Genomic DNA, 25580 nt, shown 5'->3' on the forward strand with positions numbered 1-25580 from the left:
GCAAAGCACTCACAGGTCTTCAGGGGAAAGCAAGATGCTGAAGCAAACAACAGTATCAAAGAGGTATGAGGACTGGAAGAACAGTTAAGTAGCTATAAGAAAAATGATTATGGGCATGATGAGAAAAGTGACTGAATTGGGAGGAGGACAGTGAAAATGGAAAATATGCAAAAGTCGCCCTATTACCCCCCCCAAAAAAAAGAAATTAAAAAGGAAAAATGAATTGGAGATAAAGTATGTAGGACCAAAGATGAGTCCAAGTTTCTGAAGCTAGAGAAGGATAAGAATGAACAAACTGTTTCAAGCATGTTAAGCTTGGACTGCCTGGGAGACCTTAAAGAGAAATGTATGAAAAAAAAAAAAAAAAAAGAAAAGAAATGTATGTTAGATCATTTGGTAATACTGGAATTGGTGTTCAATTGTGAGATTAAAACTAAAGAGAAATAAACTGCAATTAGCTTCATACCTGTGACTTTTGAAACCTTGAAAACAGATGCTATTCTCCAAAGAAATTGTCTTTAGGCAACTGTCTATTAGAGTAAAAGGTCAACTGAGATTTGGAGAATCTATTTTTAGGGCATAGATAAAGAAACAGCAGTATAAAAACATACACACACAATATAGTCAAAGAGGGAAGTCAAGAACCATCATGAGAACACTAAGGAAAATTTTGTTGCCTCACCCATATTTTCATGAAAATCTTTCCTATATTCCACTCCCATTTAATAATTTCAAAATTCTATAATCATTATAAAATGTTTTTTTCATTTAAAACATTTTTTCCCTTACAAAAAAAGATATTGGACTTCAAGGAGCAGTCAATGACAACTGCATTTTACTATTCACTATTGGTAAATTATTTACTATTGATAAATTATTCAGTAATAAACCAAAATGAAAATGATATGATTTGAACCAGAAACCATACTGAGTGAATTCCATTAAAGCCTATTCAAGAACGCAGGATTTCCTAAAAATAAGAGAAGGTCAGTTGCTTCTGAAAATCATGGTGACAATAATATCGGAGATTAGAGTCCAGAGTTTAATATCCTACTGAGGATTAACCTAGCAGAGAAAAATTGTATACAGGACCAGAAAGGCAGGATAACATAGCCTAATAATGTAGACTGTCCACACTGGTCACTAAGGGTTTTTCACTCATTCAATCAATGCATTCACTCATTTATTCTCTAAATTACTGAGTAGCCACTGTGTGTCAGGCAATAAGAACATAAATATGAATAAGATACATCTCTCTATCCAGGGCTTTATTATCCTCAAACACATATGCCTATTCAGTGAGACACAGTCGAAATATCTTATTTCTATAAAGGTATATAATTTGCAAGTCAGTCAAAATATAAGGTTGTACTTGTGAAAGAATTCAAGTCTACCTCTACCTGACTCTAGAGATTCTATAAAAGACTCTTTTAGCATGAGTAAGTCTCCCATGCTCTTTTCTCATTTCTTCTTACCCATTCTTGGTGCTTTAATTTAGCCTACTCTGAGAGTCAATCACCCTAATTGCACCTAATTACCAATTTCTTTCACGAAAAGGAACATAAAGGAGTATAAATTAATATCCCCTTAAAGTTAAATTTGGGTATTATTTCAAATCATATCCCAACAACTTTGCTAATAAACTCCTAATAATGTATAAATATCAAACTCTGCAGAATTCAGGATTTTAAACCCCTCAGAATGCAAAGCCATCTGTTCACAATGACCCTTACAGTTACATTAACCATTTCAAAGTAGTTTCTTTTTTTCCAGTCAAAAATTGTGTTAGAGACACTGTCTCTCAGTAGCTGGCAATCAGCAACTTCAGTAATCATGTACTATTCTATCTTTATAAGCAAAATTTGCTTTAGGAATGCGGAAATTACATGAAGGTTAACATCAGTTTGATGACTTTTACTTCACTACATGGATAACTCACATAGAAAGCAACCTAAAATATAAAAAATAGTGAGTGTAAATAAAATGAATATTAAACCAACTTTTTAAACTTTCATAGCAAACTTTTTTAAATATAAATTTATTTATTTTAATTGGAGGTTAATTACTTTATAATATTGTATTGGTTTTGCCATACATCAACATGTATCCGCCACAGGTATACACGTGTTCCCCATCCTGAACCCCCCTCCCTCCTCCCTCCCCGTACCATCCCTCTGGGTCGTCTCAGTGCACCAGCCCCAAGCATCCAGTATCATGCATTGAACCTGGACTGGCAATTCGTAGCAAACTTTTTGAAGTATTATAAATTATCTTGCCACTGATGATGAAAACCCAGTGGGGCCTCAAAACTGGATTAGGGTTTCCCAGGTGGTTCAATGGCAAAGAATCAGCCTGCCAAGTATGAGACATGGGTTCAATCCCTGGGTCGAGAAGATCCCCTGCAGAAGGAAATGGCAACCTATTCCAGTATTCTTGCCTGGGAAATCTTGTGGACAGAGAAGCCTGGTGGGCTACAGTCCATGGTGCCGCAGAACAGCTGAACACATCTTAGCAACCAAAACAACAACAACAATACAGGAGCAACAGGATACAGAGGCAGGGAATGTCACTTTCAGTACTGTGAGAATTAATTTTTCTTCAGGTCATTAAACTAATAAAGATAATGGATCAGAAATTCAGATATTCCATAGTTAAGCAATACTGAAAACAAAATGACCTTTGAGCAATGCAGAATAAGAAAGCCAGAGAACTAACACATTTCTTAAAATATTGAGTCTCAATTTAATTTGGAAATGGATCCAAAAAATCAACGAACGACAGCTGTAATACAGAGTATGCTCCACACCTACAACAGTTTTTCAAGGAAGTTGAGAGAATTTCTGTTTATGTATGAAAAATGTATATAACCATTTCTCAAAGATATTATTTAAAAAGTGATTATTGTAACTGTGACACAGGTACAGTGATTCTAAACTTAAATGTGATATAATTGAAGTGTTGAAATGTTAAAATATGTCCCTTGTTTTAAAAAAAGGGCATCACGAACTTAGAACGCTTTCTAAAATGAACTACAACAGCAGAAAAATTAACACGTTACCAAAGAGGCTGAGAAATCTCCTCTCTGATGATTAATAAACTCAGAAGTATATTTATCTTGACTTCTTTAAATGAAGTCAGACTGAAGTCTTAAGGTTGAATTGAATAAAGCCAGTAATCTCTTTTCATCAGTTACATCTGTGGATTTCCAAGTCAAAGACATAAAAGACTACCATAGATAATCAATTTATACATGAAACAGAATATTTATGAAAAGGTGTCTACAATAATATTTAATTAGAAAGAAAGAGTAAAATATATTTAAAAAGGAAAAACATAGTATTTAGAAATTACAGTAGAAATTTTAAACGCATTTGAATCACTTGAGCCAATTATTTTTCTTCAATCTGAAATATTATAGAAATGCTGATGATTAAATTCAATTGTTATATATATATTATATATATATATATATATATATATAAGAAAATAACTACATTTCAGTTTTTCTGGTTAAGGAATGATTCTCACCAGGACTTTCCAGTCAAACAATGTCCACTAACTCTAACCTAAATTAACAGAGATTTCAATTGTGAAACACAGCCAAAGCCTTTTGTAATGCTCCCTTTCAGTGTTCTCAGAGCTTTCCTTTCCACCCAGGGTTGAGAGCTGGGGAGATGCAAAGAAGAAAACAACTTATTTCTCATCCTTAAGGAGCTCACATTCTAGCAGAGGAGTGACCTGTGAATAAGTGATTATGGCACATGTGATTTATGCTAAAATAGAGATTTGTTACATAGTGAGTGCTTCCAAAGACAGAAATGAGTTAATGTACAGGCTTGTGGCCCAGGGCAAGATGAATAATTCCAGTCAAAGGAATGTGAGGCCTGTCTCCCAAGGAAAGCTTCATCAGAGCTCACTGATAAATTTTAAAGAGGTATTACTAAAGGTATTACTAAATTACACACTGAATCCAATGCTGACAGGTTCCACTTTCAGTGCCCATGGAATTTCCATTTGTTACTGGTATTCTCATCATATAAAAAGTTCTCATTCTACAGCAAAAGCTGGCCAGGACACTCATCAGGCCCAATGAGGACAGAACCCATGTAATGGTTCAAGTCAATACTGATGATGTCAGTCTGAAATCAGACACAACCAAGTCATCAGCACTGTGGGGAATGCAAAAGAGCCATTAATCTTTAAAAGCTTTTTAAATATTTAGTAGATCTAATGCTATTAAGAAATAAGGCAGCATTAGTTCAAAATCTTGGGAAACGGGCTTGCCCTTTCCTAACATTTGTGCATTTAAAAGGCTCTTCTCACACTTTGCTGTTCACACAGCAGCTGACAAATCATTTCTCCAAACCGGCAAAGAGTCCTGAAATTAGACTTTAAAAGAAGAGTTGGCAGCAAAAAAAAGAAATCTTCTTTTTTGATACTACATAAATATATTTATTAAAATATTTGCTCTTATTTTCATGTGAATCAGATTTATAAATATCTAATATATATTAGAAGTAAAATTTTGTGGAATTTTTTAAATAGCATAATGAATGCCTTTATACCAAAGACCTATTTTCTCTCAGTTTGATACATTTACTTTAGCTTTTCCAAAAAACAGAATACATATACCACATTTTTAATGAAAAAAATTATATAAAACTGATAATTAACTGGCAAATGACCACATTTTATTTTCAGTAAAAATGTGGTATATGTATTCTGTGTTGAGAAAAGTTAAAGTAAATATATCAAAATGAGAGAAAATAGGGAGGCATATTGAAAAGCAGAGATATTATTTTGCCAACAGAGGTCCGTCTAGTCAAGGCTATGGTTTTTCCAGTGGTCATGTATGGATGTGAGAGTTGGACTGTGAAGAAGGCTGAGCGCTGAAGAATTGATGCTTTTGAACTGTGGTGTTGGAGAAGACTCTTGAGAGTCCCTTGGACTGCAAGGAGATCCAACCAGTCCATTCTGAAGGAGATCAACCCTGGGATTTCTTTGGAAGGAATGATGCTAAAGCTGAAACTCCAGTACTTTGGCCACTTCATGCAAAGAGTTGACTCATTGGAAAAGACTCTGATGCTGGGAGGGATTGGGGGCAGGAGGAGAAGGGGACGACCGAGGATGAGATGGCTGGATGGCATCACGGACTCGATGGACGTGAGTCTGAGTGAACCCCGGGAGTTGGTGATGGACAGGGAGGCCTGGCGTGCTGCGATTCACGGGGTCACAAAAGTCGGACACAACTGAGCAACTGAACTGAACTGATACGTGACAAAAATCTTAATGTGGTCTTGGAACTAGACAGTTACTACTCCCACACTGATAACACATAATCACAAAAGAGGTGAAATTGTGGACAATTTTCCCTCTCAACATTCCCAGGTGGACTTCTTTCTCCCTTTTTTCTTCACACTTTGCATATTCCTATTTTGTTTAATTATGCTAAATTTTCTAGGGTCACCTGCCACCCTAGGGAGGTTTTCCACTGTTTTTTTCTGTCCAAAGATTGTGTACTTTCACCACTGTTTTTATTTCTCACCCAAGAGACTATTTTTCTTTCTAGCAATCACACTTTACCACTAATGAAAGATCTGCTAAATTCATTACTCCTCTTTCTGCTATTGCTAGAACTTTCTTCCCAAACATTGTGCTGGTACCAAGAAAAGCCCTATCTACACTGTCTATTCTTTTCTAATTATAAACATAGCAGTCCATTTCAACTAGATCAGAAAATAAAGATTGATCATTAACATCCATCTACATTTATATTTATGTATATATCTATATCTACCCACTCAGCCAAATTTTAATTTATAATCAAAGCAAATTACATTGTTTGGTTAATATAAAAGGATTGTCAATGAAGAATGGAAAGTTAATGTAAGCATACAATGGTGGAAAACTGCTTAATGTTAAGTATAAATGAAAATTAACACATGACTATGATAGAATCCACAAAAATATTTCACCAACAGAAACACAAGAGTTGCCAAGATTATGCATCAACAGGCAAAATACAAGTACCAGTACTAGTTGAAAACAGAGAATAATAAACAAATCTATAGAAGACAGAAAGAAAAAGAATGAGAAAAGACTCAAAAGACTGAATTTTTGTTGACTAATTTACTCAAAGCATTAGGAACAACATTTGCCAAATGCAAAAAAACACTGTCAACAGAATGATAGACTCTACTAATAAACTAGATATTTTATTTTGTTGTTTGAGTTTTTAAAAGAAGAAGAAAAAATCCACATAAGGCTTTAAAAACAAACACAGTTCTACTGAGTCAAAACATGTCTGCAACATGGAGAAGCATAAATGAAGTACATAACCTAGTGAAGGAAGGACTTGAAATGAACATGAACTTAAGATACAAGAAAGGAAGGCCAATTACCAGCTTAATTACTAAAGTGATTATAAAGCTACTATTTAAAATGGTTGGACTTCCCCAATGGCTCAGAGGTAAAGAACCCACCTGCAATGCAGGAGGCACAGGAGACGTGCATTCAATCCCTGGGTCAGGAAGACGCCCTGGAGGAGGGCATGGCAGCCCACTCCAATACTCTTGCCTGGAAAATCCCATGGACAGAGGATCCTGGTGGGCTACAGTCCATGGGGTCGGAAAGAGTCAGACGTGACTGAGCGACCCTGCTTTCACGCATTTTAAATAGTTAAATTTTTTATCTGGGAGTCAGCTTTGGAGATGATGCTTTTGGATAACTGCAAATAACTAGACCATAATTATTTCTGGAACAAATTATCATAAAATTGGTGAAAACTCTGCTTCAATATTTTTTAGCAGAATTTTCACCAATTTTATGATAATCTAAATCAGAATAAAATACTTATAGTTAAATAATATTCTTTCTAGGAAAGAGATCACAGATGTGAGGCACAGTTTCATTGTTGGGTCTATGACTATAATGTGTTCCTTCTACTATGTCCTAGCTAAAAGTTCAATGCCAAACGCTACCTGGGACTAACAACATGGCTTCCTGATTTTTATTAGGTCTTGGGGCGAAATTTATGGTTCCTCTGCAGTAAAATGCACTTAATTTCATGCACAGAAAATCAGGTTCATGAACATCCTCTCTTCACATCATTCTCACCTCAAGCTAGGGGTCCATACTTCAGAACTCAGACGAGAGGGGGGAAAAAAAAACAAATGAAGCACAGCACTGCTGAAATGCCTTAATAACTGTACTATGCTATTTAAATGTATAATGTGTAACGTAAAATCTGACTGGCAGATACAATATAGTGCCAATGATGTCTTAGATGATTTAACATCTTTTCTACACAACTGTCCTCCTCTCCTATCACTAAGTGACAGACACTAGGCTTCTCTCAAACAACTGCAAGTAAATGACTCCCAGTTCTGCAATATACTTCATTGAATCACACCACTTGCAAACTAATGCCTTTCTATGTAAATCCAATTCAAAGTGTCTAAAAATTAAAGAATAGCAGTGTTCCAACTATTTTCAGAAACAGACTATCATCCTAAATCCAGGATGAATATCACAGCTTATCAATACAAGATTACCTGAATATAATCCATTTTACATGAACATCAAGAAATGAACACCAAGCACAGACTTTCAACTTTGTCTGCTGACCCACTTTTGCTCAGTCATCTCTTCTTTAGGTGTGATCATAAGCATTGTGTGTTTAATAACAAACACACATTTTTCTCTTCCTCTGGGAAAAAAATCTACCTATGATTATTTGATGCTGAGAATAATAAATACAGACCTTCTGCTTCAGAGAACATCATTCAGCAGATTTTCATTAAGTTACTGTTTTGAAAAGTTGACTTGAGCACTGTATACATAAAATACATGTCAACAAAGTAGTTCACCCTGTTTTATCCACTTTGTTTTTTTTTTTTTAATTACTTATTTATTTCTGGCTATGCTGGGTCTTCACTGCTATGCACTGGCTTTCTTTAGTTGTAGCGCGTGGAGGTCACTCTCCAGTTGTGGTGTGTAGGCTTCTTGGTGCAGTGGCCTTTGTTGTTGCAAAGCACAGGCTCTAGGTACACGAGCTTCAGTAGTTGCGGCACTTAGGCTCAGTAGTCGTGGCCCGTGGGCCCGGCTGCCCCATGGCATGTAGTATCTTCCCTGACCAGGCATCAAATCTGTGTCCCCTGCGATGGCAGACAGATTCTTAACCACTGGACCACCAGGGAAACCCTAACCATAATCACCCATATAGCTGGGTATCCAACCACAAAATCACCCATAAAAATCACTGTACTGATCTCAACATAGGATTATGCTTATCTATGTATCCTTAGATCTAAGCACCTACAAGGATGGCTTTCTTACACTTCAGACCATGACATTTATAGCCACACATTTGATAGCAGCCATCCTAGAGGACCACTTGCCACTGTGAATCAGAGCCTTAGAAATGCCCTCCCTGTTTAAGTCTGCATATCCCTTCTTAAGAATTTATCCTGATATAAACAATTATGAAAGTATATAAAGATCTGCAAAAAAGAATAGTCATCAATACCATTTTTTATATTCCATATATATATGTTAATAGATGATATTTGTTTTTCTCTTTCTGACTTACTTCACTCTTTATAACAGGCTCTCCGTTCATCCACCTCACAAAAACTGACTCAAATTCATTCTTTTTTATTGCTGAGTAATAAAATATTCATTGTATATATGTACCACATCTTTATCTATTCATCTGTCAGTGGACATCGAGGTTGCTTCCATGTCCTGGCTATTGTAAACAGTGCTGCTATGAACATTGTGGTACAATCATATCACAGTTCTCTCAGGGTATATGCCCAGGAGTGGGGTTGCTGGGTCATACGGTAGATTTTTGCAGGGGAGGACTGGAGACCCAGATGTAGAGAATGGACCTGTGGACCCACTTGGGGAGGGTAAGAGTGGGACGAATGGAGAAACTAGCATCAACATGTTGTGTAAGATGGAGAGCTGGTAGAAGTTGCTGTGTAGCAATCAGCACCCAGCCTGGAACTCTGTGATGAGCTGGAGGAATGGGATAGGGGGAGAGGAGGAAACGTTAAGGAAGGAGGGGTTGTATGTATAAATATGGCTGACAGAAGCGTTACTGTATGGCAGAAACCAACAGAACACTGAAAAACTTTTTTCAAGAATAAATGAAAATAAGAATGGTCATAACAGCACAACTTACATAAAATGCTTTATTAAAAGTTTAAATGCCCAGCAATAAAGGATTAAGCAGCTATCACACACATGGTATATCTGTATGATATAGTCATTAGAAATCATGTTTCAGAAGATATTTTATGACAAGAAGATTATTACATGTCATGAAGAAAAAAAAGAGGTTACAAAACACTAAGTACAATTCTATCTTTCAAAAATTAAAATATAAATTTATGTGCATATAAAGACCTGAAAGAGGTTGAGATGGCTGGATGGCATCACCAACTCGATGGACATGAGTTTGAGTGAACTCCGGGAGTTGATGATGGACAGAGAGGCCTGGCGTGCTCTGATTCATGGGGTCGCAAAGAGTCAGACACGACTGAGCGACTGAACTGAACTGACTAAAAGACCTGAGAGTATACCAAAATGTAACTGTAGTTAATCCCTAGGGTGCTTAAGATTATAGATGTTTTAAATTATATTCTTGTTGCTTCTCTGCATGTTCTGTTCATGTTTATAGTAAACATATATTACTTCTATTAAAAAAAGTCAATTTTTTTTCAAGTTATAAAATTTAGGAAAAAGCATATATAAAATTCCCATTAAAATTATAATTTTTAAGAAAGTAAATTTAGGGATGTTGCCACTCTACTATATATAACAAAAAGGAAATTTCTGCTATTGTGAATGAGGTTACCTGATTTATTTGTTTTTTATTTATTTTTTGCAGAATCATAATTAACCCCCAACTATTCTTTTGAAGTAGAAGATGCCTCTATCACTATTATATTTTCCTGTATCTCATCCTCACTTCTACTCCTTGTTGGTAAATTCATAATTGACCGGATTCCTCATCATTTTTCTCTCCCTTTCCTCCTTTTTATTAGTAAAGAAACATTTTTTTACCAACAAAAACTACTATCTTAAGCTATACTTTATTATCTAAATTGATTTTAACTTAAGATATCTTTTCCTTAAAAAGAAAGCAGGAAGGAGATAAAAACCAGAAAGAAGAAAGTTCCTAAACAATAAAGAAAAATGAAATTGTATGGCTTCCCACGTGGTACTGGTGGTAAAAAAAAAAAATCCATCTACAATGCAAGAGACTTAAGAGACGCAGGTTCAAAGCCTGGGTCAGGAAGATCCCCTGGAGTAGGAAATGGCAACCCACTCCAGTATTCTTGCCTAAAAAATCCCATGGACAGAGGAGTCTGGAAATCCATAGTCCATGGGGCCTGCAACGAGTCAGACATGACTGAGTGACTGATCACACACATGCCTGTACTGAGCAGAAACAAGAGTAAGAGAGAAATTTTTCTTTGTAATATTTTTATGTTTCCTTGGGTTATGCTAAGTCTGCTGAAGGGAAAAAAAAGAAAAACCTACACTCAGGAGAAAAGTTATAATAATTCAAAAAGTAAATGACTACCTGAATTGCTATTATATAACACTCATTATGACACACTTAAGGCTTACTTTGATTACTGGGCATGATTTCTAAGGCATAGCTGGACTTTTATATATTAAATACAAGCAACAGAGCAGGTTACCAAAATGAAGTAACTTATACAACACCACCCACACAACTTTCCAATTCAAAAACTTCTAAATGTAGTCCTTAGTTCAGATCAGCCTTTAGTCTTTATAAAAACTATAAAGAGGAGAGTGAAAAATTTGGCTTAAAGCTTAACATTCAGAAAACGAAGATCATGGCATCCAGTCCCATCACTTCATGGGAAATAGATGGAGAAACAGTGGAAAAAGTGTAAGACTTTATTTTGGGGGGGCTCCAAAATCACTGCAGACGGTGACTGCAGCCATGAAATTAAAAGATGCTTACTCCTTGGAAGAAAAGTTATGACCAACCTAAATAGTATATTAAAAAGTAGAGACATTACTTTGCCAACAAAGGTCCGTCTAGTCAAAGCTATGGTTTTTCCAGTGGTCATGTATAGATGTGAGAGTTGGACTATTAAAAAAAGCTGAGTGCCGAAGAATTGATGCTTTTGAACTGTGGTGTTGGAGAAGACTCTGAGAGTCCCTTGGACTGCAAGGAGATCCAACCAGTCCATTCTAAAGGAGATCAGTCCTGGGATTTCTTTGGAAGGAATTATGCTAAAGCTGAAACTCCAGTACTTTGGCCACCTCATGTGAAGAGCTGACTCATTGGAAAAGACTCTGATGCTGGGAGTGATTGGGGGCAGGAAGAGAAGGGGATGACAGAGGATGAGATGGCTGGATGGCATCACCGACTCAATGGACATTGAGTCTGAGTGAACTCCAGGAGTTGGTGATGGACAGGAAGGCCTGGCATGCTGCAATTCATGGGGTTGCAAAGGGTCGGACACAACTGAGCAACTGAACTGACTGACTGACTAACTGATTCATATATATTCTTTTTTACAATCTCTTCCATTATAGATTATTACAAGATATTCAGTATAGTTCCCTGGGCTATATAATAGGTCCTGTTGACTATAAAATTTATATGTAATTTTTGTATATTTTAATCCCAAATTCCTAATTTAACCTTCCTTCCCCTTCTTTGGGTAACTATAAGCTTGTTTTCTATGTCTGTGAATTAGGTTTTGTTTTATAAATAAATTTATTTGCACCTTTTTTTAAGATTTCACAATAAGCAATATCATAAGATATTTGTCTGGCTTATTTCACTTAGCATGATAATCTCAAGGTCTATCCATGTTGCTGCAAATGGTATTATTTCATTCCTTTTTTATGGCAGAGTAACATTCCACTGTATAAGTGTGTTCATCGCTGAGTCATGTCCAACTCTTGGCAACCCCATGGACTGTAGCCTCCCAGGCTCCTCTGTCCATGGAATTCTCCAGGCAAGAGTACTGGAGTGGGTTGCTGGTTCCTTCTTCAGTTCCACTATATATATCTTCTTTATCCAGTCACCTGTTGATAGACATTTAAGTTGTTTCCATGTCTTAACTGTTGTAAACGGTGCTGCAATGAACACTGGGGTGGACACATCTTTATTTTAGCTTTTTAAGGAGCCTTCATACTGTTCTCCAGTGGCTGTGTCAAGTGAGATTTCCACCAGCAATGTAGGAGGGTCCCCTTTCCTCCACATCCTCTCCAGCCTTTATTTGCAGATTTTTCAATGATGGTCATTCTGACTGGTGTGAGGTGATGTCTCATTGCAGTTTTGATTTGCATTTCTCTAATAATTAGCAATGTTGACCATCTTTTCACGTGCCTTTTGATCATTTGTGTGTCTTCTTTGGAGAAATGTTTCCTTAGATCTTATGGTTTTTTACTGTTTTCTTGCGTATTTTGGAGATCAATCCCTTGTCAGTCACATCACTTGCAGATATTTCTCCCATTCTGTAGGCTGTCTTTTTGTTCTGTTTATGATTTGCTCTGCTGAGAAAATGCTTTTAAGTTTAAATAGGTCCCACTTGTTTAACTTGTTTTTATTTCTATTTTTCTTAAGAGATGGATCCAAAAAGATACTGCTGTGATTTAGGTCAGTGTTCTATGTTTTCCTCTAGGAGTTTTATAGTACCTGTCCTTACATTTAGGTCTTTAATCCATTTTGAGTTTATTTTTGTGTATGGTAAGAAGGATGTTCTAATTTCATTGTTTCACAGGTAGCTCTGTCCAGTTTTCCCAGCACCATTTATTGAAGAGACTGTCTTTTCTCCATGGTATATTCTTGCCTCCTCCATTGTAGATTAATTGACTCTAAGAGCACAGGCTTATTTCTGAACTTTCTATCCCATTCCATTGATCTCTGTGTCTTTTTTTTTTTAATGTCAGTACCATAGTATATTAATCACTGCAGCTTTGCAGTAGAATCTGAAGTCAGGGACTCTAACTTCTTCAGTTCTAATTTTCTTTCTCAATATTGCTTTGGCTATTCAGGGTCTCTCGTGTTTCCATGCAAATTAAAAAGATTTTTTTGTTGTAGTATTGTGAAAAATGTCATTGGTGATTTGATAGGAACTGCACTGTATCTATGGACTGCCTTGGGGAGTGTAGTCATTTTGACAACACTGATTTTTCCAATCCAATAATATAGTATATCTTTCCATTTTTTTGTGTTATCTTCAATCTCTTTCATCAATGTCTTATTGTTTTCAGAGTAAAGGTCTTTTAACTCCCTGAGATTTATTCCTAGGCATTTTATTCTGTGTGATGCAATGATAAATTGGATTGTTTCCTTAATTTCTCTAATGTTTCATTGTTCAGTTCAGTTCAGTTGCTCAGTCGTGTCCAACTCTTTGTGACCCCATGAACTGCAGCACGTCAGGCCTCCCATCCATCACCAACTCCTGGAGTTCACTCAAACTCATGTCCATCAAGTCGGTGATGCCATCCAGCCATCATTGGTAGCATATATAAATGCAAGAGATTTCTGTATATTAATTTTGTATCCTGTAACTCTACCAAATTCATTGATGAGCTCTAGTAGTTATTTGGTAGCATTTTTAGGATACTACACAAGAGTACAGTATCATGTCATCTTAAAACTATGACAGTTTTACTTCCTCTTTTCCAATTTGGATTCCTTTTATTTCTCTGATTGCTATGGCTAGGAATTCCAAAACTATATTGAGTAAAAGTGGTGAGAGTGAACATCCTTGTCTTGTTCCTGATCTTAGAGGAAATGCTTTCAGCTTTTCACCACTGTGTGTGACGCGAGCTGTAGTTTGTCATATATGACCCTTATTATCTTGAGGTAGAGTTTCCCACTTTCTGGAGAGTTTTTAATCATAAATAGGTGTTTAATTTTGTCAAAAGTGTTTTGTGCATCTACTGAGATGGTTTTTACTCTTCAATTTGTTAATGTGGTATATCATTACAGTCCCCAACCTTTTTGGTACCAGGAAGTGATTTTGTGGAAAATAATTTTTCCATGGTGGAGAAGGAAATGGCAACCCACTCCAAAACTCTTTCTGAGAGAATGCTATGGACAGAGGAGCCTGGTGTGCTACAGTCCACAGGGTTGCAAAGAGTCAGACATGACCTAGCGACTAAACAAAACAACAAAACAATTTTTCCATGGACTCTAGGTTTTGGGTGATCCAAGTGCATTATGTTTATTGCGCACTTTATTTCTAATCTAATGCTGCTGCTGATCTGACAGGAAGTACTGGTCCACAGCCTGGAGGTATCACACTGATAACCTGCATATACTAAAACATTCTTTGCATCCCTGGGATAAACCCCACATGATCCTTTTAACACACTGTTGGATTCTGTTTGCTAGCATTTTGTTGAGCATTTTCACATCTACGTTCATCAGTGATGCTGCTGCTGCATCAGTGATATTGCCCTGTAATTTCCATTTTTTGTGCTATCTTTGTCTCATTTTGGCATCAGGGTAACGGTGGCCTCATAGAACGAGTTTGAATGTGTTCCTTCTTCTGCAATTTTTTGAAAGCGTTTCAGAAGGTAAGGCTTGGTTTTCCACTATTTTAAAACTGTTTGATGACAAGTAATGTCTTATTGTCTTTATATCAGTAGCCTCTAACATTATGCATGTCCCACAGTCAGAACTACAGCAATAATAAGGATGAGAGTTAACACTGGAAGCTTACTACAGAAGTATCTGGCACTGTTTTAAGTGTAGTATTTTATGTATTGTTCAATTTTCACAGCTTAAGGTACTATTTATTAATCTAATTTTACACATGAGAAATATGAGGCTCAGAGAGTCAACATCTGTTGCTGAAAAAGTGAATGGCATGGGCAGAACATAATTTTGGATACAAAGAGAATTGACACAGTTCAAATTCTGCTTTTTACACACTGTGCCCCCTTGGGAAATTCACTTACTTGTTCTGAACCACAGTTTGCTCCTATGTAAAATAGAGGTCATGTTTACCTCACTGTGCTGCTGTGAAGATTCAGTGTGACAATACCTGGAAGGCCCCCAGCAGTTCTCAAACTCTGATTATTAGAATCACCTGGGGAAACCTGGGGCACTTTCCTTCCATCTATCAGAATCCATCTAGAAGGCTTCTCAGATATTTCTTTGATTTCTCCACCAGCCAAGAGAAGGGTAGGTATTAATAATAATTTACAAAAGTAAAATATCAATCGGCAGCACATGTCAGCAACTAGACTGTCCTTTTCTTCTTGTCCCTCTCCCCTCAACTGTTACATTCTACCCTCTCCTTCAGTCAATTAGAGCAGCAAGAAACCGCGCCAGCCTAAGCAGCAAGTGGGAAAGTGGCAGGCCTAGAAGACAGGGGTATAGCTTTTATTCAGCTTATTGATTCCAACAACTAAACTGCAGAGTAACTCAAAACTGACAAATATCTTCAAAGGGGATAAAACTATAATTAGTCTTACAAAGAAGAAACCATTCAGTAGAATATTGGTTTATAGAAAACAATAGTCTCCTAGGCAGTGATTAAACAGGATTCCAATAAACTAATAGGCAGAAAACAATTATGTTAAAAATTATGCTAATATTGATTTTAATTCCCTGTTCAAATTTCTGAAGAGTTAATTGCTTTTTTATTTCAGAAAATTTTGAACATTTATAATCTTCAAGAAGCCCATACTCCCCAGAATAACTCCAAGAGAATTTAACAGGAAGAACTGAAATGGCTATAGTGTGTATCTTTCAAATTAATTACTTTATAAATACTATTCAACTATTTGAGTAAATAATTTTAAGAAAGTAAAAAGAATTAAAGTTAACTTTAGATTTCTGGAGAGTCATGCAATCAAACTCTATCATGTAGGACTTTACCAACAAGAAAACACTAAAAGTTGGTATTTTTGATATTCCTCAATATATATCTTCAAACTAGTTGCCACTATCTGTAATAAAAGAGGCTTAATGATTTCAACCATAATGAATACATAGTAGTCAATCTTTCCTAAGAGATGTTTCTCTCTTTAGAAAACTATGAAAATTAACACAAATTAGTTGAGCCAATATTTTTTGAACTCCAAACCTGAGCTGGGGCATATGCAAAGAATAACTATGATATTAACTAGTATTTATTTAAGTACTACAGATACTAGACTAGATTTTAAATTCTTTGAGTAAAAGAGGGAAGTAAATTTCACCTGAAGCCCAACACATAAGCCCAACACATCGAGCTATAATACACATATACTATGCTTCATGCTGAAATTATATTCATTAAGTTAATCAATTAATATATGAATAAAAGGGGAGGCATGGTTGCAAGGAAAATGGATGACCCACAGGATATCTTCTCAACCAGAGGATGAAACAAAGACCCTGGGACAAAAACATAATTATTTTGGTATACAGTGGCTGAACCTGATAAGCCCTGAGAGAATATTCTGGATCTGGAAAACCTTGACAGTACAGTGAGCAATCCTACCTTCCGACACACATACAATTATAGGACACTAAAGATGTGCTTACACAGATAACATATCAATGTTGTCTCTTCCTACCCCCATCCACCCACATAAACAAAACATGTAGGCTGATGAACATGTAGGTCACAGAAAAAACACACAATATGCTCTAATGTGAAGATGTGAAAATATGATGGTTTAAAAGACCCTGATGCTGGGAAAGATTGAAGGCAGGAGGAGAAGGGGATGACAGAGATGAGATGGTTGGATGGCATCATCGACTCAATGGACATGAGTTTGAGGCTCCAGGAGTTGGTGATGGACAGAGAGGCCTAGCATGCTGCAGTCCATGGGGTTTCAAAGAGTTGGACATGACTGAGTGACTGAACTAAACTGAAGAATATTATAAAACTTAAAGTTGTAATTATATTTCAATTACCTATTTTCTTCCTTGCCTAGATAGACTATAGGCACTCTGAGAATAGATATTAAGACCATGTCTCTCTGCGTTCAAGATCTTACCCTAGATCTGGACCATGGAAATACAAGTAGGTTGTGAATAGTACCTAAATGAATGAAGAGAGAATCAATCCTTTTAGCATAGTAAGAGCCATGTGTAAAACTTCTCGCCAATGTGACTGTAAGATTTTATTTTTTTCATTGTGTAAAGGAGGGAAGTTTACATGAGGATGCAGAGGGGGGAGAGAGGGTGGGATGAACTGGGAGATTGGATTGACATAAATACACGACCATGAGTAAAAGCAGACGGCTAGTGGGAACCAAGCAGAGGGAGCTCAGCTAGGAGTCCTGCGATGCCCTAAAGGTAGGATTGGGGCGGTGGTAGTGGTGAAGGGCAGAGATGTTCAAGAAGGAGGGGATACATGTATATATGCATTCACTTCTTGGACAGCAGAAACTAACACAATACTATAAAGCAATTTACTCCAATAAAAAAATAATAAATGAAAAAAAGTGAATCAGCCCATTTTAAGAGGTAGAAGATAAATAAATGAACAAAAACAGATTAAGCAGAAGGTCAGACTAAGGGGAGAAGGAATCCTGGAAGGTCAGACAGTTCCTAAAAATACCCTGATTAAAAGCTTAAAGGCTATCATGCACTTTCACCAAAATATAGTCTGTGAAAAGCAGTGATTGACAAATCCAGGTTTAGAATAAGGAAATGGATTGATTTTTCATAAATAAGTATATAATGTATTCTTTGTACTTTCACTCACCAACAGCTTTAAAATTTTTCCTTTTTTAGGATAAAAAAAAGTCCGTCTTTAATCTACATGCATTTCACATATAAGACACTCATACATTTCCAAGAGGTCAAGTAAAGAACATGAAACAACTGACTACTGCCTTCCTAGGTATACGTGCATTCACATCTATCCAGGCATCAGATTTTTATCCTGAAAATCTCAAAAAAATGAGTTTGTAAAAAACAGAGGCAGAAATAAAATGTCACTGAGATCAAAAGAGGGGAGAAAACCTTTGCCCAGTGTGATACCTGAACTTGACCACATCTTTCACCCAGGCATTTTTTCCCCAGCTTTAATGAGACATAAATGACATATAAATTATGTACATTTATTGATTTGATATATTTATATATTGCAAAATGTTTATCACAGTAGGATTAGCTACCATGTCCATCATGTCATATATTTACCATTTCTTTTTTGTGATGAGAACATTTAAAATCCATTCTCTTAGCAAATTATGACACTCTGTGTTGTTCATAAAATAATCTCATCTAATTATTTTACTTTCTTCAAGGATATGTTTCATTTGCTGACTTTGCCAGCAAAGTTGTAATTTACACATGCAGTTCAAAAAGCATATATCTCTTACTCAATTTAGTGTGAAGCAAGGTTAATGAAGGATAGTCAATCCATAGTTTCCTGAAGAGAGACTTTACACTTCAAAGTGTTTATAAGAACAGGGGGTTCAAATAAATAAAATATAGTCATAAATGTAGTCACAATGAAAAAAACAGACTAGAACTTCTTATATTCCTTTTTTCCTTCAAGTAAGTGGTCACCAAGTAGGAATTCCACACATACTAGATGCCTTAACCATTCATTAAACAGTATTATCACACTGCTATAAAATGCTGACCCCACTTAAGAATCTGGCTGGTCAGTGATTTCATCATTTCGTCAAGCATGTGAAGGCTGTTATCTTCAAGCTGAATGTTGCTATGCAAGGTGGTGACACAAATATTGTTTGCTTAAAAGTAGTATTATCTGGAAAAAGAAGTCTCTTTAGCCAAAATAATGTAAATCATTTCCCAAGATATCTCACAAAGCAGCCTAGACTTCTGGCAAACCCCTATGAGAATGTAGAAACAAGTATCCTTTGAAGGGAAACTACAGATTGATTAATATACTGAAAGATATGCACATAACCACCTTCTAAAAACAGGATCACATGGCCATGCTAATAACTGCCTTTTGGCAAGTCAGTTGTTTAAGCTTCCCACTAATCAAATTTTCTAGGGTAATTACCAACAAGAGATGAATTCAATTTTTAAAAAAAAGAATAATGAAAGATATGAAAAGTTTTCCTAATTTTCTACACAGTGCAAGATTAGTCTGCCAGAGAAACTGCCATATTATACCTCCTTAACATGTGTGTGTGTGTGTGTGTATAGATTCCCACCCTAAGACTTTAAATCAACCTATATTTTTCACAATCCATACTACATAGACATTCCAAGTACCTCTTTTAATTCACAAATAAATATAAAGTGATCCTTTGTAATCAGAGTTCCAAGTAATACTTATTCATAATTACACACTATTTTGGTTACAGAAAATACTAATATTCTATAGGGCTTTTCCTAATCAAAGCTATGGGCACTTAGCAGACAGCACAAGACACTAAAATGCAAATCCTAAAAGCAAGTTTAACAAAATGCTGTTGATATCAAATTTTAAAAAGCCATCAATTTGGCAGCCTCATACTGATTTCTTATTTAGCAAAATAATGAGAGTGATGGCAGAATCCTAATTTTTCCCCACACAGAGCTCTTCTGGGGCATCCAGGCACTCTGCTAACAAGCCAGCGGCTCTGGCTCCCTCCTTTACGCGGGGACACCAGTGAGCAGGGAAGGATGGCAGAACACAAAGAGAAAATAACTTGGGGCCTCGGGCAGTTACCCAGGTGATGGTAAAGAGCCAAAATGAAAAACCTGTGGTCGCTAAGCAGCAGCAAAGGCAGGAGAGAGATTCCCTCCAGCTTCGCCGCAGCGTACGCTCAGATTCATGGAATCACAGCACACCCTGGTGACAAGAATGGGCTACTTCCGGCAGCCCTGATTAAAGTCACTGGGGCACCACCAAAACAGGGAGTAGAATCAGCTAACTAAACTTGTTTGTATCTTCCTGAGAAGAACCAAAAATCACACGGTATTCTCGCCGGGAGAATCCCATGGACAGAGGAGCCTGGAGGGCTCAGTCCATAGGGTCGCAAAGAGTCGGACACGACTGAAGCAACTTAGCACAGCAAGCACATGGACAGTTGCACTTCTAAGAAAATAAAGGAAAACCAAGAGAGTTTACACAAATCAAGTGCTAATGTTATTTTCAAAGCATCTGGTTTACTCACTTCCCAGCAGTGTAAACTTAGGCAAGTTTTTGGATTGTTTGTGCCTTAATTTCACATTAGAGAGTTTTTTAAATGTTCACCTTATAGAGCAGCCATAAGAATCAAATCAAATAAAGTATTTGTAATATGCTTCAAACAGAACCTGGCACAAAGAAAGCACTGTATGTAATTCATTTGTTTACTACTTTATTTATTTATGTGAATTAATACAATTAACACAGAGATAGGATTTAAGCTGAAAAGGAACTATTATTTTAAGAGCTACAACATACTGAGTGCTTGCTATGTGCCTCCACTGTGCTCTTCACATGCTTTCTCCCCTTTAATGTTTATAACACAACTCTCATATTTAGATGAGGGAAGGCAAATGTGGAGCCCAAAACACAAGTATGCAGAGCCAGGATTCAAACTTATGTGTTTCTGACTCAAAACCTATGCTCCTCAGCACTCCCACAGAGAAAAGTAGCTGTATCCAAAACTAACTCTTCCTGTTTTATGGATGAGGAAACTGAAGCGTCTTAGCTAAAGCCCCACAGCTGACTGGTAGGGAAATGAGGAATTAACAGTATCTTAGCTACTACAAGCAAACACCTCTTTTCTAAATTACTAAATAGTACACAATTCTATTGCTGCAGGGAATGGTTTCATGAATCACCCAGGATTACAGTTCATCTAAAGATATCTGCTCTATCCTGGCAATACATCCAGGTATATGTTGCAGCTGGAGAAGGAAATGGCAACCCACTCCAGTACTCTTGCCTGGAAAATCCTATGGACAGGGGAACCTGGTAGACTATAGTCCATGGGGTCGTGAAGAGTGCAACACAACTGACCGACTTCACTTTCACTTTTCACGTTCATTCATTGGAGACAGAAATGGCAACCCACTCCAGTGTTCTTGCCTGGAGACTCCCAGGGACAGAGGGGCCTGGTGGGCTGCCATCTAGGGGGTCGCAAAGAGTCAGACATGACTGAAGCGACTTAGCAGCAGCAGCAGTGTGCTACAGCAAATTAGGAACTAGAAGAAATTTTTTTCCTTGGGTGGCAGAAGGCAGGAAGGAAGGGTATCCTGGATGAGTCTGTACTATGATCAACCGATTCATCACAATAAATACCAAGTCTAGTGCCAAAGCAAGTGGTAAATTTCAACTTTGTTTCCCCAGCATAGAAGGGAAGATCCATAAGGAGGTCTGGGTAGGTACACAAGCCCACCAGCTGGCCCTCTTGGCCAACATCACTGATGACCAGTTCAAAAACAAAGACATCTGTGGCAGGTGCATTCTCCCTGAGTAAGCCCAGGCTTGACACCAAAAGAAAAACCAGGCAGATCTACCACCCACAGGTGCTGGCTGGGAGTTACCCAGCAGCAGCTGAGGCCGAGGTACATACAAGCTATATCCTACCACTCTGCCATGAAAAAGTTGATATTTTAACATTAAGGGGAAAAAGATGTGGGTATGTATAATGAAAATAACAGGTGCATCTGCAAGATGTGTAACAATTAGCTCAGTGCCCTCACCCCTATGTGGAAACTGATCCACCTCTAAGTTGTATAAATCAAACTAAATCAAAGGTTGTGCTCAGAGTTAAAAGACAAACAGAACTAGATTTAAATTCTAAACTTGTTCTTGAATCATAGTCTTGCCATATACTACCTATGCAACCCCTAGCAAGTCACTTAGCTTTTCTGAGCCTCACTTGCCTTCCCTATAAAATGGAGATAGTATCTATCACGCATGTTCATTGAAGGCAGTACTTCACCAACTATGGTCCCTGGACCCGCAGCACTAGCTTCACCTGGAAATTTGTTAGAAATGCAAATACAGACCAACTGATTCTGAAACTCAGAGGCTGGGGCCCAGCAAATTATGTTTGGCCCTCCAGGTGATTCTGATGCTCAGGTTTAAAACCACTGCGCTATGGATTATGTGTATTATTACATGCTGAGTGTCACCGTGTGTGCTATGTACTGAGGACCTAATTAATTTCAAAAACAAATGTCTGCACCAACATACCTCCCACCTTCTCCCTTTACACTGTTCCCTCCAGAAATGCTCTCCCCATTTTTCTAAACCTTCGCATTCTTTAAGAATCCAACTCAAATCCCATCTGCCTGTGAAATTCTTTCCTGATCATAATACTTCCCCACTCCCCACCTCTAGCTTTTATTTTCTAGACCTGTTCTGCCCCATACTGTAGCCAAGAGCCACGTAGAGCTATAGAGCACTTAAAATACAGCTAGTCTGAATTGACATGTACTGTGACATAAACACTGGATTTCAAAGTCGGTGTAAAAAAACTAATAGTAATATCTTAATTTTGTGTTGATTGCATGTTGAAATGAGAATATGTTGACTGAGTTAATAAAATACATTATTAAAATTAATTTACCTGTTTTTACCTTTTAATGTAGCAACTAGAAAATTTTAATTTACATACATGACTCTCATTATATTTCTAATGAACAATACTGGTCCTAAGTTAGACCATTCATTTGTCAAAGACAAACTCCTTAGATTTTTTAATTTTTCACCTCTTTGTTGCACTTCAGGATTGTGTAATAGTTAAGAACTCATCTAGAATAAGATCACTCGAATTCAAATCCTGGCTGCACTAGTGCTCACTTTTTCATTCAACTATAACACAGCAGTAATAACAGTACTATCTTTATAGATTTGTTGTGAGGGTTAAATAATATATGGAAGATGACCATGCCATGTTCATAATAAATGCTCCATAAAATGGAATATTATTATTATTCTAGATATAGTATAACCATGAAATCATTTTATTCAGAAAAAGATGAACAGGAAGATGATAGGAGACATAGATAAGAATAGTTCTAGAGTTGCCTCATAAGAATGTTTTTCATTGTTTGAAAAATTATATAAATTGGAAAGCACTAGCTGTTAGCTGCATTACAGAGAGTTATTTTGGAAGTTAAATATTTATTCATATAAACTACTCTGAAGTAAATAAGTGTTGAGTTTAGACTCTGAGATTCTGTGGAGCAATGGAAACAGCCATATCTCCATGTGGATTAACACTGAAGGTTCATGTTAAGTAATTTGAACACAGGACTGGCACCATAATTTGTGAGACTCAGTGCAAAATAAAAATAAGTAGTTTCTTTAAATAAATTCTTAAGAATTTCAAGATGGCAATAGCAAAGCAATAAACCAAGGATGGGGCCCTTCTTAACACAGGCCCCGTGAAGGCAACCCCATCATGATATTTGTAGACATCTAAGCAATGGAGAATATTTTTCTTCTTCAAATCAAGTTGACAACTCATTTCTTTAAAAAAAAAAAATTTTTTTTTTTTTTGGCCACACACCATGGCAGGTGGTATTTTAGTTCCCAGACCAGGGGTCAAACCCTTACCCCCTGCATTAGAAGCACAGTTTTAACCACTGGACCATCAGGGAAGTCCAACACATCACCTCTTCCTTTTTTCCATTCATTAAATGAAAGTTTATTGAGTGTGTTTTATAAAATGTCCTGCTTGGTTTTGTGGATATGAAAAAACAGAATCAGGTCTTTCTCTTCAGAGATCTAACAATCTAATGGACAAAAAAGACTTAAAAACTAATAGTCATTATTTATAAATATCATACTAGTTAGTCTTACTTAATGTAAGACTAATTAGTCCTAGTCCTATCTTACTAGTTAGTCTTAGAGATGCACAACAAAAACACATAGGCATTCTATTCATACTCAGTCAAACAAGTGGAACCAAAATGCCATAAATTTCTTAGCTAACAAAAATTCATAGGTTTTCTAAAATATATATTATATATACTATATATATGTGTGTGTGTGTGTGTGTGTGTGTGTGTATACAAAAGCTTTTCTACTACACTTGATAAAGGCTTGAGAAAATCACTGCAGATGGTGATTGCAGCCATGAAATTAAAAGACGCCTACTCCTTGGAAGGAAAGTTATGACCAACCTAGATAGCATATTAAAAAGCAGAGATATTACTTTGCCAACAAAAGCCCATCTAGTCACGGCTATGGTTTTCCAGTGGTCATGTATGGATGTGAGAATTGGACTCTGAAGAAAGCTGAGTGCCAAAGAATTGATGCTTTTGAACTGTGATGTTGGAGAAGACTCTGAGAGTCCCTTGGACTGCAAGGAGATCCAACCAGTCCATTCTAAAGGAGATCAGTCCTGGGGGTTCATTGGAAGGACTGATGTTAAAGCTGAAACTCCAATACTTTGGCCACCTCATGCAAAGAGTTGACTCATTGGAAAAGACTCTGATGCTGGGAGGGATTGAGGGCAGAAGGAGAAGGGGATGAGAGAGGATGAAATGGCTGGATGGCATCACCGACTCAATGGACATGAGTTTGAGTGAACTCTGGAAGTTGGTGATGGACAGGGAGGCCTGGCGTGCTGCCATTCATGGGGTCACAAAGAGTCGGACACGACTGAGTGACTGAACTGAACTGAGAAAGAAAAACAAAAAAAGAGATGAAGAAATTCAAAAATATAAACTAAATGAAATGGGAGCACTGAGAACTTGAAAATACGTGGGTTATTTTCAAACATCTTTTGAAACTGATTTCTAACATAATTCTACAGGGATAAGAGAACAGACTTTATGATTTCAATAACTTTGGACCATGGAATGTTGCGCCTTCTTATATGTCCCTGGACATGTGCCAATATCTCCTGGTTCAGTCTTTAAATGATGGAAGAGGAGAAGGGTCTCTTCGGAGCATGCTCTATACTATCTGAGTCACCAGGGACATCTTTTATAAGAGCACTAATCCCATTTATGAAGACTTCACCCTCAGGACCTAAGTACCTCCCAAAGGCTCCAATTCCTAATACCATCATCTTTGGGGGGTGGAATTTTAACATATGAATGTTGGAGACATATAAGCATTCAGACAAAGCAAAAGGTAAATATAAATATATACTATATTTTGAAACAGTAACCAGAAAGAAAAAGTTCCCTGGATAATTTCATTGCTTTCTCCTTAAGAAAGGGAAAATTTGCTTCTATTAATAACAAAAAAGGAAGTATTTGATGTGCTCAATAAGAAGTCATTTATGATAATATAGCAAGGGAATATAAATATCATGTTAATTCCATGATTTATGTTATTATTGGATTTGAGTGGAATATTACCCCTAATTCTATGGTTTATATTGAAATAAAACTTGCAAACATTTTTTAAGATGATATAAGAGGGCATATTATTGCTTTGTGTTTTGGGTACTGTTTCAGTTCAGTTCAGTTGTTCAGTCATGTCTGACTCTTTGTGACCCCTATGCCACGCCAGGCCTCCCTGTCCATCACCACCTACTGGAGTTCACTCAAACTTACGTCCATCGAGTCGGTGATGCCATCCAGCCATCTCATCCTCTGTCATCCCCTTTTTAAAGCCCTTTAAATACTGCTGAAAAGTTTGAGGCTTTATATTCTGAGATAAACATAATACATAAACCATACAAAAGATAACATTTAA

At 36.8% G+C, this 25580-nt stretch overlaps 1 protein-coding gene and 1 long non-coding RNA gene across 3 annotated transcripts in view; both read right to left on the reverse strand.

Annotated features, from left to right (window-relative positions):
• Positions 1 to 25580, reverse strand: part of MACROD2 (mono-ADP ribosylhydrolase 2) — a 2300803-nt gene that overhangs the window by 2141073 nt on the left and 134150 nt on the right. The window lies entirely within an intron of this gene.
• On the reverse strand, positions 15293 to 24858 carry LOC120869160. Its single transcript, XR_005722448.1, has 3 exons — positions 24626 to 24858; positions 22112 to 22115; positions 15293 to 15304 (listed from the first exon to the last, which is right to left on the reverse strand). It is a non-coding gene; the product is annotated as an uncharacterized LOC120869160 (long non-coding RNA).

Source organism: Oryx dammah, unplaced genomic scaffold (genome assembly GCF_014754425.2).
Source record: "Oryx dammah isolate SB20612 unplaced genomic scaffold, SCBI_Odam_1.1 HiC_scaffold_10, whole genome shotgun sequence".
In the NCBI taxonomy this organism is placed as follows: domain Eukaryota; kingdom Metazoa; phylum Chordata; class Mammalia; order Artiodactyla; family Bovidae; genus Oryx; species Oryx dammah.